Source organism: Ambystoma mexicanum, chromosome 2p (genome assembly GCF_040938575.1).
Source record: "Ambystoma mexicanum isolate Mex_15411 chromosome 2p, UKY_AmexF1_1, whole genome shotgun sequence".
NCBI classification, from domain to species: domain Eukaryota; kingdom Metazoa; phylum Chordata; class Amphibia; order Caudata; family Ambystomatidae; genus Ambystoma; species Ambystoma mexicanum.
This window is the reverse complement of record NC_090923.1, coordinates 1,082,438,044-1,082,451,721: the sequence shown is the minus strand read 5'-3', so window position 1 is coordinate 1,082,451,721 and position 13,678 is coordinate 1,082,438,044.

Sequence of the window (13,678 nt, the reverse complement as noted above, 5' to 3'; positions counted from 1 at the left end):
AATTTCTTTAATTGCTTTTGTACTTGCTCTGGTAGCTCTTAGCTTAAGATGTGATAACATAAACCCACTGTTTTATCCCACATTTGTCACCTTTCGAGATGCCAATGCTCTAGTATCCCCTGAATTTATTGAAGTGGGTTTTCATCTTCATGCATTTTGCATGCCATAATCGCGTTTATGTCAGAAGTATCTGGGTACTGCACTCTCAGAGCCTGCCATATGGCTGTTCTGCAGTTATTGAACGGTGCACCATCATGTGCCGTGTTCTTTGCTGTCATTCTGGGGTACTCTACCCATTTCCAAACATCATCAGCTACCTCTCCAAGAATGGCTGAGAGTAAGCTCTTCATGTCGCCTACTGCCAATGTCGTCCCTGCCGTCAGTCTTTTTAACTCGTATATCCACTTCCCCAGGGTAACTTACACCTCAAATGATCTTTTTTCATCTGTTGGCATGGTATATATTGTGGTCGCCCGCCACCCTATTTGAGCGACGGAAACTGTGTCAGTCCTTTTCCTCTGTCATATTTCCCTATGTTCTATGTGGTAGTGAATGCTCTCGTCAGACTGACCCTTATCCACCCCAGTAAGGCTCTCAGCCACTGTGCATATGGAGTAAATTTGTCTGCACGATGCGGTCTGTCCTTGGAACGCTTGAGGCCTCCCTCGGTTTCTAGCTTGCCCTTCTCATTTAGTTCCTCTCCACCCAACAGTGTTTCCGACTCGGGCTGACTTCCCTGGAGGGGCGGTGTGGCCTCCTCCCTTCGTCATCGTCACTTTTCCCTACGTCCCTGCCTGACCCCGGGGTTCCCATACTGTCATTGCTTTCCTCACACCGCTTCATTGTCAAAATTAAGTCTTCTTAACGTTTCCCTGTTACCTGTCCAGTGATTCTCTCTCCTGCCTCTATGGAGACCCTGCTATACTCCTGCTTACCCTACAGGCAGAGGCGCTATGCCCACAGCTTCTGTACAGTACCCGTGTTCTTCTCTGTATCCCCTCATACTCATCGTTATTTGAACAATTTGGTCCCGTCATGATGTTCTCTACCGCCTTGAGGTGTCTCTCTCTACTCCACATCTTTCCCGCTCCTGCCTCCTGTCTTTTTCTTTTTCTTCTCTACATCGATGCCCTTTAACAAGCCTTTCGATTTCTAGTTTCCTCTTTTCCCTCTTCCCTTGCAACTGCCTCTCTTTTTCTTCCTCCACCTTTCTGATCGCTTTTTCCGCTATTTCTTTCTGCCTTTTCCTCTCTTTTTCCTCTCCTTCACTTTCTTCTGCTATGTCTGCCTCTCATCTCAAGTGCTCCAGATTCCCTGTTTTCCCTCTCCCTTCCCTTCCCTTCTTCCATTATCTCCATCCATTCTCTATCCTCTTCCTCCTTGTGTTTCTGAGCTTCCGCTCCGGGCTTCTATGCTCTACTGCAGCCCTACTGTCCAGTTTGAGGAGTATCTGTCCTCCTACCCACTTGTTAGGTGGAACTGTCACTTGGTTATCCAGTGTGCCTTTATCGCTCCCGGTCAATTTCGCGTGCAGGTCGCTGCGCTCCTTGTGTTCATTAATAATAGTCCCTATGCTTTTATTCTCTTGCTTCGCGCCACTAAGTGTGTCCACGCTGATATACGCAGACGGTGCATGAATAGGATTGGAATATCCTGCCATTGCTTTTAGTTCTTTCAAGGGGTAAAATCCCTGGCTCTCTGTCATAGGGTCTGTGGTTTGAGGAGGGAGAGGCGGAGCTGTGGGCACTTCGCCCCCCTCATTATGCTGGCTCAGCATCCTCTCTTTCTTGGATGGGTCCTCTTCCCTGTCCTCAAACATTTTCCATAGCTCCAATATGGCTAACTGATTACTCATGCATGCATGCATGCAAATACGTAGACATGTGTTGCAGCACATATTTGGAAAGAGCACCCTCCCGGGGCCATAGCTTTGCCATTTTGCCCTCTGTAGTGCGAGTCAATTCCGTGCAATACTTGCATATTTTGTCCTGATACCGCAGAAGGGACTTGCACAAGTGCTTATGGGGTGTGTCCCTGTTAAGATGGATTTCTGAGCTCTGTCCTGGAGGGGCAGAGGTTCAGAAGGCCAGCCTAGTTTCTTGGAACAGGGTAACCTCTGGACAAGCCAGACCAATCAGGGTAGCGATGGCGGCAGTCAAGACTAGGTCTCAAGAAGGTGAGGGTGACTAAAAGCCCGCAATGAGCACACAAAGCAAGGACGCCTACAAATTACTCCAGACAGGTGTTATATTAAAAATATAGACATATTTATTACAAGGCCTTTGTAACATTGACCATAGTAAAGAATCACGGTAAAACTCCAATAAACCAACACATCACAAGCAATACAATATATATACAAGACCAAGGGGTCTAAAGAGTTAGAAGCACGAAATATGCAGACCAGCTATATGGGGAGGAAAACAGGCAGTGCAAGTAATCGTTAGACCCAGTTCGACATCAGAGGCCACCTAACTAGAAGGAAGTTCCGAGCCCTACGAAGACCGGAGCCTTGTGCTCAAAAGTACCTGCACACGCGGGTGGCAGCGGGCAAAGGGGAGTCTCTTCAGGGAGATCATGCAGTTCAGAGAGGTGAACAAAACGATGATGAAAAGATCCCCGCTACTCAAGCGCGGCCTCCACTTGTGGGCAGAAGCAGGGCGCGAGTGCGGAAAAGGGTTGCTGTTTACGACAGCGATGGAAAGCCACAGGCTCCTGCGGGAGGGCGACCGGTTAGGGTATTGACTACTCACCGGTCCCCGATGCAGGCAGACCCAGGCTTCTCCGGTTCCGTTTCAGTACTGGCAGGTTTAGATGCGATCAGCAGGAGGTTTCGACGCCGTATAGATTCCGCGACAGCAGGAGTCAGGGTCGAGGGTGTTCCAAATGCAGCGAACACGCACAGGTTTGTTACCACAGCAGGGCAACTCAGCAACCGCGTGTATTCCGGTCCCAAAGCACACATCTCACTTCAAACCTGGGAACGCCAAGTATACAAATTGTGTGAGAGTGTCGAGGACTTGGAATTTAGCAGCAGCCAGACGGCGGTGACAGAGCAAGGTTCCTGTGTAGGCTGGTCAGTCCACTGGATTGCCCAGGGACGCTTCTGAAGGCTTACGTACAGGATTTGGTGAAGATGCCGAGAATAGTTGTTCCCACTATTCTAAAGGGTCGAAGCGCCAGTACAGGCCTTCTCGTTCGATCAGAGGCTGAGTGGTCTTGCATGACGACAGCAGTGCAGGGTGCCAAACCTTCAGCGAGTCACCAGCGATTCCTCGACTCAGCTTCTTAGTTGCAGGATACTTGGCTCCTTATCCTTTGTTCATGAGAACTCAGGAGATCGACATGGTAGTGGGGTTTTCAGCCTCCTCTTATCCAGAGTTCCCTTCGGGCCAAAACGGCATTCAGGACACTGTACACTCTCTGGCACCCAGGATGTGTATTGGGAACAGACATCCCAGCCCACATCCTGGAGGCACACACAAGGCATGCAGAAGCCCGTGAAAGCGTTGTGTTTCACGGGAAAGTGCATGACCAAATAAGGACTGCCCCGGGTCGGCTCGACCTGGGGGAAGGTGAAGAGGCAAGACGGTCAGCGGACAGGACAAAGAACCTCATGGCATGGCTATTTTGGAGGCCAGGCCACCCATTTGGGCCAAATGCGGGAAGCGCGGTTAACATGGCAAAAAGGGGTTCAAAACACAAAGAAACGATAGCTGCCACCAGTCCTGTCTGTGACACACTTGCACATTTCATGATAAGTCCAGCGAGAGTTTCTAGGGCCTTGGGAATGACTAGAGACCCAAGAGCTTGGTAATGTAAGTAAAGGTGCACTCTTGTTTCATGTTGCTCAAAAGCTGCAACATGAGGAAAGGACTAAGGGAAACAAAGTCTCCCGGTACTGACTGTCTTAAGGGCATGTCAGTTTCCCAGTAAGAATGGAGCGAAAACCCAGAGGAGTGCGGCGGAGGGCTGCGCTTCTTTGGCAAAGTCTAGATCAGGGTGTAAAACAACAGCACAAAGTTTGGGGGTTGCCACATGGAAGGAAAATTACCTACAATTATGAAATCTTTCCTAACACTCGCCCCTCCCAGACTAAGGACAGGGGGAACTAATCCACCCCTGGATGAGTTTCTTGTTCAGGTCGGTTAAACATTCTGGACAACCCATCAGCATTGCTATGTTGGACACCTGGCCTATGCTCAATAGTGAAGTCGAAGCCTTGCAGACTTATGGACCACCTAAGCAACTTTGGATTCTCTCCCTTCATGTTCATTAGCCACTTTAAGGGCTTATGGTCAATTTGCACAGTGAAGTGGGTCCCATAAAGGTAGGGCCTCAGCTTCCAAAGGGCCCACACAACAGAGAAATATTATTTTTTTAGTGTGGACCATCTGAGCTCTCTGTCCTAATGAAACCAATAGGGTGTTCCTTACCCTTCTCATCTACTTGTGATAGTACAGATCCTATCCCAGTGTCAGAGGCATCTATCTGCACAATAAAAGGTCTTTGGTAATCAGGGGCACTGAGAACAGGGGCCTGGCACAAGGAGTCTTTTAAGCCATTGAATGCCTTCTCACACTCGTCGGTCCAAGTTACCTTCTTGGGTTTCTTCGGAGTGGTGAGAGCAGTCAGAGGGGCAGCTATGGTACCATAGTCTGCCATGAAGTTGCGGTAATACCCCGTGAGTCCTAAGAAGGCTCTCATTTGGGTCTCTGTAGTGGGGGTAGGCCAGTCTTGTACTGCTTGTACTTTACTGGGTAGAGACTGTATCCTCCCTCCACCTACTTTATGTCCAAGGTAAACCACAGAGCCTTGTCCAATCTGGCATTTACTAGCCTTTATGGTCAAGTGTGCTTTCTGAAGAGCCTGTAGCACAATCCCGAGGTGTTTCACATGGTCTTCCCAGGTGGCGCTGAAAACTGCTATATCATCCAGATATGCAAGACAGAATTCATCCAACCCGTTTAACACATGATTCACAAGCCTCTGAAAAGTGGCAGGTGCATTCTTCAACCCAAACGGCATTACCCTGAACTGGTAAAGACCGTCTGGAGTTGAGAACGCTGTCTTCTCCTTGGCATGTTCTGCTAGGGCTATTTGCCAATAGCCTGCAGTGAGGTCAAACGTGCTGAGATACTTGGAGGCACCCAATGTATCCACAAGCTCATCTGTTAGAGGCAAGGGGTGTGCATCTGTCTTGGTGACAGAATTCAGAGCCCTGTAAACCACGCAGAACCTCAATTCAGAAGTACCTGGCTTTGGAACCAAAACCACAGGGCTGGACCAAGGAATACTAGAGGGTTCAATCACCCCAAGATCTAACATTTTGTTGACCTCTGTCTTTATGTAAGACCATACTTTGTCTGACATTTTATATCCTCTACTTTTGGTAGGTATGCTGTCTCCTGTGTCTATGTTATGTTTGCACCAAGGTGTCAAACCAGGGGACTGCGAAAACAGGGGGGGAAATTGCCTAAGCAAACTTTTCACCTCAGCCTGCTGATCAGAAGTCAGGTGAAGGCCACTCGGACACCCTCAAAGGAGCTGTCTGAAGGACCGCTTTGGAACAGGTCGGGGAGAGGTTCAGACTCCTCTTCCTCAACATCTGAAGCCAGTAGCAGTGCTGCGATTTTGACTCTTGGGACGAAAGCCTTCAGCCTATTTACATGGAACACTTTGGGAGCCTGTCCAGGCCTTCCAAGGTCCACTAAATAGTTGACCTCACCCAGGGGCTCCACCACTGTGTAAGGGCCTGACCATTTATTCTGTAAAGCTCTAGGCCTTATGGGATTCATGATCAGGACTTGCTGACCAGGTGTGAAGTTGATGAGGGAAGCTTTCTGGTCATACCAATGTTTCACCAGGGCTTGTCCTGCCTTCAACTTGTCACTAGCCAGACCCATCAGGAGTACCATCCGTTTTCTGAGCCCTAACACATAGTCTACTACATTGGTAGTACTAGGGGGAGTGAGCATCTCCCATCCCTCCTTGACTATGGCTAAGAAGAGTCCCCGTACAGGGTGACCAAACAGAAGTTCAAAGGGGCTGAAGCCAACACCCTCCTGTGGTACCTCTCGGTAGGCAAACAGTAAGCATGGTAAAAGAAGATCCCATTTTCTTCTTTGGGGTTCTTCCAGAGCCCCAATCATACTCTTTAACGTTCTGTTGAACCGTTCCACCAGACCATTGGTCTGGGGGTGGTATGTGAAAGAGAATTTGTAGGTGACCCCACATTCATTCCACATAGCCTGCATATACTTTGACATAAAGTTGCTGCCTCTGTCAGACACAACTTCTTTAGGGAAGCCAACCCTAGTAAAGATGCCAAGTAACGCTTTTGCAACTGACTTGGCAGTTACAGTTTTTAATGGGATGGCCTCAGGATATCTGGTAGCATGGTCGACCAGCACCAGGATAAACCTATTGCCCGAGGATGTTTGCGGGTCAAGGGGAAAAACAATGTCGGTCCCTACCCTTTCGAATGGTATTCCCACAACTGGGAGTGGTACTAATGAAGCTTGGATTGTTGAGCCACTCTTACCAGATAACTGGCAGGAGGCACAACTCCTGCAGTGACTTTCTACTTGCACCCCATCTTGGGCCAGTAGAAGTGCATGGATAACCTTTGCTTGGTCCTCTTAATACCAAGGTGACCAGCCAGGGGCACTTCATGCGCCAACTGAAGGAGGAAGGGTCTTACAGCAAGGGGAACCACCAACCTCCTATGGTCTCCTTCTGTAGACTCTGTGAGCTCACTATACAGGAGTCCACCTTACCAATAAATCCGATGCTTCCCAGGAGGTTCACCCTTAAGCTGGGAGCAGGCCTGTCTCCTTAGGCCTTCCAGCAGAGATGGGCACTCATGTTGGCCTTTACTGAATTCTTCCCTGTCAGGGCCACCTTCTACTAACAAGTCGTTTAGTTCAGGATGGTCATTGGGGTCAAATACTTCAGGCATCGCCGCCGCCTCGTCAGGTCCGGACGATTGACCAACCTCCTCCACTGCAGTGGTAGGTGAGTTTGGGGGAATATTTTCTTTCCCTCATTTTGGCTTTCTGACTCCTTTAGCCTTGGGTTTCCCTTTTGGCTGGGGCAGCTCACTGATTTTGGTCAGTGCTGCCCTTGTTTGAGACCTTGTGCAGGGTTTGTCGGCAGTGTCTCCCACGAGCCCTAATGCTTGCGATCGTTGCCCAACAAGACCTTTCCTGGGACGCTTCTCTGAATGCTCACTGGAATCCTGACTGCTGTACCATTGATAGTAAGATTTACAGGTATTACTGGGAACATGAGAGGTGGGCCGTCAGCCAACTTAGTGGGCATCAGAGTAGCTCTGGCAACTTCCTCTGAGTCTACCAAGCTAGAATCCACTACATTTCGACTGCACCCACTATCCCTAAGAGCTGGAGTATCTACTCCATTGATCAGCACACTGTCTTTAAAGTAGTGCTTGGTATTATCTGGAATCCTAGCATAAGCCTCTGCGACTTAAGGCTCCCAGGAACCCAGGGAAACAAAAACTACCTCAGCTTCTATCTCACTGGGGAAGGAGTCTGAGGAGAAGGATGCTCCTGTAATCTCTTCTTCCTCGTAGGAGGAGAAGGCCAGATTAGCAGAGTGGACTCCCAAAGGTTTAACCTTACACCGGGGATCCCCCTTCACATGGTCAGTGGCTCCGCAAGCAGAACAAGATCCATTGGGTCTGTTTACATAGGGAGGCTTATTATAACCAGAGTTCTGTTTCGGAGGCTAACCTCCACTACCCTGTGAGTTCTCTTGTGTCTTACCCTTATTTTTCTTTTTGTGGCCCTTTTGAGAAGAAGATTTATCAGTTTCTCCACCCTCCTTATCTTTGGACTTTTTCCCTTCCTCCTGCTTACCAGGCTGAGTCTTGTCCTTATGGGACACTCGATGTGACACCCACAAATCTGATGCAATGGCAAGCTTCTTTGGATCTATCTCCTTAGAATCTGCAAATGCTGCTTAAGCTCAGGGGAAGAAGATGCAAAAATATGTTGCAGCATGACAAGACTTATCATACCTTCAAAGGTAGAAACCTTATAACCTTCAACCTAGCCATTCAAGTTTTTTAAGGATTTGGTTACATAAGATACCCAAGTATCACCTTATTCTTTCTTATACTCTCAGAATCGTTTTAAATATTGGGCAGGAGTCTTTCCAAACTTTAAAATGAGAGTTTGCTTCAACACTGCAAAATCTGCTCGCTCAGCCTTCGACATTTCCATAATGGCACTGCAGCCAGAATGGGGCAGTCTGCTGAGTAACCAGGCAATTTTATCAGCATTGTCAACTTGTTGAACTTCACATGCATACTCAAATATATTCAGCCAGTCCATAATGTCATTCTTTTCCTCATACACACTTAGCAGATCTTTTGGAAACTGTGGATGAGAGGAGGCCCCAGACCCATGTCCAAGACCCTTGGATCCATTGGCAACTTGAAGCTTGGCCAGTTCCAACTGGTGATCCCTGTCTTTCTGTTTTTCGGCCTGTTCGATCTTTAGCTTGGCCCTATTGAACTCAAGCTCTTCCTGGAGTTTGGCAATATAGAACTTAAGCTCCTTCTGCCTAAACAGCAGCTCTTGCTTCTTGAATTCAAGCATGGCCTCCCCATCAGCACTGGCAGAGGAAACATTGGACATTTCATCCTCCCTGTCCTCATGGTCGCGGTGGACCAGTGCAGCGGCAGAACTGTCCGTTCTACCAGTGAGAGCAGCCCCACCTCCTTCTGCACTGTCCTCGGAAGCTATAGCGTCAAGCTGAGCTTCTTGCCACGCCATGATTCTTTGGATCATTTCCATTTTTGTGCTTTGCGAGGAGACACCTCTTTCAGCACACATCTTTTTCAATGTTTCGGATTTAGAAGCATTTAAAGTTAACAAGGTACATGTTTCCATACTGTTTGATAGGACTATGGCCTTTAAAGAGTTATACTCCGACAATTCACTACGTGTCCTGTTAGGAATAACTTGAGACACCTTCGCTCATGCGCAACACTGGATACCTTCAGTCGTATCCCACCGCTGTACACCAATTTGTTACACCAATTTGTTAAGATGGATTTCTGAACTCTTTCCTGGAGTGGCAGAGGTTCAGAAGGCCAGACTAGTTTCTTGGAACAGGGTAACCTCTGGACAAGCCAGACCAATCAGGGTAGCGATGACGGCGGTCAAGACTAGGTCAAGACTAGGTCTCAAGAGGGGTGAGGGTGACTGAAAGCCCGCAATGAGCACACAAAGCAAGGATGCATACAAAGTACTCCAGACAGGTGTTATATTAAAAATATAGACACATTTATTACAAGGCCATTGTAACATTGACCATAGTAAAGAATCACAGTAAAACTCCAATAAACCAACACATCACAAGCAATACAATATATATTCAAGACCAAGGGGTCTAAAGAGTTAGAAGCACGAAATATGCAGACCACCTAGATGGGGAGGAAAACAGGCAGTGCAAGTAATCGTTAGACCCAGTTCGACATCAGAGGCCACCTAACTAGAAGGAAGTTCCGAGCTCTACAAAGAGTGCAGGCTTGTGCTCAAAAGTACCTGCACACGCGGGTGCCAACGGGCAAAGGGGAGTCTCTTCAGGGAGATCAGGCAGTTCAGAGGGGTGAACAAAACGATGATGAAAAGATCCCTGCTACTAAAGCGCGGCCTCCACTTGTGGGCAGAAGCAGGGCGAGAGTGCGGAAAAGGGTTGCTGTTTACGACAGCGATGGAAAGCCACAGGCTCCTGCGGGAGGGCGACCGGTTAGGGTATTGACTACTCACCCCGATGCAGGCAGACCCAGGCTTCTCTGGTTCCGTTTCGGTACTGGCAGGTTCAGATGCGATCAGCAGGAGGTTTCGACACCGTGTAGATTCCGCGACAGCAGGAATCAGGGTCGAGGGTGTCCCAAATACAGCGAAAACGCACAGGTTAGTTACCACAGCAGGGCAACTAGGCAACCGCGTGTATTCCGGTCCCAAAGCACACGTCTCACTTCAGACCTGGGAACGCCAAGTGCACGAATCATGGGAGAGTGTCGAGGACTCGGAATTTAGCAGCATCCAGACGGCGGTGACAGAGCAAGGTTCCTGTGTGGGCTGGTCAGTCCACTGGATGGCCCAGGGATGCTTCTGAAGGCTTACGTACAGGATTTGGTGAAGATGCCGAGAATAGTTGTTCCCACTATTCTAAAGGGTCGAAGCACCAGTACAGGCCTTCTCGTTCGATCAGAGGACGAGTGGTCTTGCAGGACGACAGCAGTGCAGGGTGCCAAACCTTCAGCGGGTCACCAGTGATTCCTCGACTCAGCTTCTTAGTTGCAGGATACTTGGCTCCTTATCCTTTGTTCGTGAGAACTCTGGAGATCGACATGGTAGTGGGGTTTTCAGCCTCCTCTTATCCAGAGTTCCCTTCGCGCCAATGGGAGATCTGGCACCCAGGATGTGTATTGGGAACAGACATCCCAGCCCACATCCTGGAGGCACACACAAGGCATGTAGAAGCCTGTGAAAGCGTTGTGTTTCATGGGAAAGTGCATGACCAAATAAGGACTGCCCCGGGTCGGCTCGACCTGGGGAAAGGTGAATGGGCAAGACGGTCAGCGGACAGGGCAAAGAACCTTGTGGCATGGCCATTTTGGAGGCCAGGCCACCCATTTGGGCCAAAACGCGGGAAGCATGGTTAACATGGCAAAAACGGGTTCAAAACACAAAGAAACGATAGCTTCCACCAGTCCCGTCCATGACACACTTGCACATTTCATGATAAGTCCAGCGAGAGTTTCTAGGGCCTTGTGAATGACTAGAGACCCAAGAGCGCGGTAACTTAAGTTACGGTGCACTCTTGTTTCATGTTGCTCAAAAGCTGCAACATGAGGAAAGGACTAAGGGAAACAAAGTCTCCCGGTACTGACTGTCTTAAGGGCATGTCAGTTTCCCTGTAAGAATGGAGCGAAAGCCCAGAGGAGTGCGGCGGAAGGCTGTGCTTCTCTGGCAAAGTCTAGATCAGGGTGTAAAACAACAGCAAAAAGTTTGGGGGTTGCCACATGGAAGGAAAATGACCTACAATTATGAAATCTTTCCTAACAGTCCCCCATGGTGGCACATCAACTTTTGACTGCCAATACTTACTTGACCTCAAGTTGGGATTTTGTATAAATTTCAGAAATTTGCCAAATAATATATATAACAATAATCATAAATTCTCAATCAAATTCTCCAAAACCACAATAGCTCTCAAAGTATTCCAACAGCCTCTCTCTGGCTCACCAACGCCAACAGGACCATGCTCCGCATACCGCCCACACTTAAAAGCCAAGCCGCAATCCTTTCGCATGCTCCTCGAGCACAACCCAAATGTCATAAGACTCTTTTATCATTTCAACATCATCTCGTCAAATTGGAAACCACTGTCTGCTCTCAATTATCCCCAATCCTCTCTCGCCACCAAGTCTGTGTCCCGATACGGGCCTTTACTCCACACAATCAACATGTCATGTCCTATTAACAAGTTTTTGTGTAATGTCACAAACCTAAAGCAAAAACCACAATACTTCAAGTGCACTCTGAAATCCTGCAGTATCCCAAAACACAACAACACAAATGACATACAGCCATCTTCCTGCTTTTTAAATCCCAGGGGATTCCAACAAATATGTGGTCCTTCTTCTGTACCACAGCATAGGGATACATCCATAAGGATAAACTAAGAAACCACCTTCTGAGACCTAAGCAACCTAACTAGCACCTAGACACCGGGATTCATACAAAAGTAATGCATAAAGTAAGCTGACAGCCTAGAAACATGTATCCATACATAAGTCATCTGCAAGCTAAACCAACAACCTGGAAACAGGTATACATAACAAATTAATCTGCTTAACTAAGCTAGCACTTAGAAAACAGGTATCTATGCATATAAAACACTTAGATATGTTTCTGTATTTAACTGATGCAATTTATCAGTGTTAGGTTGTCCTCTGCTGTCCAAATGGCAAAGTGCACTCACTTCATCAACAGGTGGCACATTGCAAACATTCAGAAGTTACTTCTTTCCACCCTAACTTCTGTTCACAAAGGGCACGTCAGTTCCAGTGTCAATGAACAGTTAATTACTGGCTGAATGTTTCAGTCTCTAAAGAGCGAAACTCTGTAGAATGAATGCCTCACAAGCTAAAACTGAAAGTAGGTGCTGTAATTATTCTAATGTGCAATCTTATACCATCACAGGGACTCTGCAATGGAACAAGGTTGGCAATTACTGTCTACAAAGATGCATCATAGAGGCCTGTGTGATCGATGGCACACATTATAGAGGCCTGTGTGATCGATGGAACTTAGATACTGTTTGGAAAAAGGTTGACAATTACAAATCTACAAAGACACATCATAGAGGCCTGTGTGATCGATGGCACACATCGTAGAGACCTGTGTTATAGATCGAACTTAAATACTGTTCTTATACCATGTTTGTATACCATGCATAGCTCTCATTCCATCTGATATATTTAGCCTCTTCAATGACCATTAATAAGTCACAGAGACCTACACCCTCTTTCTGGAAGCGATTGGTTGTAATTCAATTTTTAAGAAGGGGGACAGAAGTGACCTTATGAACTACTGACTGATTTCGACCTTCAACATATGCTAGAATGGCATATGTTTTGCTGGGAACAACTAGTCCACACATAATTCATCTGCTGACCAAGCTAGTGCCTAGAAAACAGGTATACTTCACGTTTAACACAGAACGAATCACAAACAACAATTTCCCTCTCCAATATTTGTCATATGGCTGAGTCTATCCTTACACTCCGAGGATCTGCTGAAGCCCTCAGGCGCCGTCTCTCCCACAATCTGCCATCTCGTCTGCTTGGCGTCCCACGGGGAGTGGGCAGGAATTTCTCCCATGCGGCTCCTGACGATCTCTCAGTATCCATGCTTGACTTTCAATCTGGTCCTCGCGGGCTGCGACTCATCCCTTTGGGCAAGCAGCGGGAAAAACAGGTTTAATTGCTGATAGTCTTAGCGAGCGTCCTCTGCTGCCACCTGAATTGCAAGCAGGGGAACCTTAATAAATCTCCCCAACTACATGCAAGAGAAACTGGGATGAGGAAATACCATGCCTCAAAAAACTGAAGATCTAGCCATAAAACAACATTTTACTGTCTTTATTAAAGTTCAATGACAGGGATTAATGCATGAACAATGTAGCATTCTCCACACTCGCTCTCATTCATCTCAAACCTGTCGTCGAGTTTTGTTAATATGTGCCATCACAAAATGAAGTTAGAGAGCCTACACGGGTTGGAATTGGTAAGTAAGGTGAACTATATACAGATTCTATAAGGCGTTAGTTCAATAATTGGACGAAGTATATCTGGCAGCTCCTCCTAAGAGCACCACTAAGTGTTGCGAATACAAGAGTTACAGGTTGTTATGAGGTGATTGGCCAGTGCAACAAAGAGTAAGCAAAACGTTGAATGTGAATGGGGATTGGGCAAAAAGGTCTTCTTGGCCTTGGAGCTTTGGAAAGTTACCAGGCAAAATGCAACTATTCAAGGTAGTGGGAATGGCCCCGGAGGTGCTGCATGTTCTCAACAAGTAACCATCTATCTCCTAGGCCTTGAGACAGAACATTCAGCTTTGAACCTGTATTACTT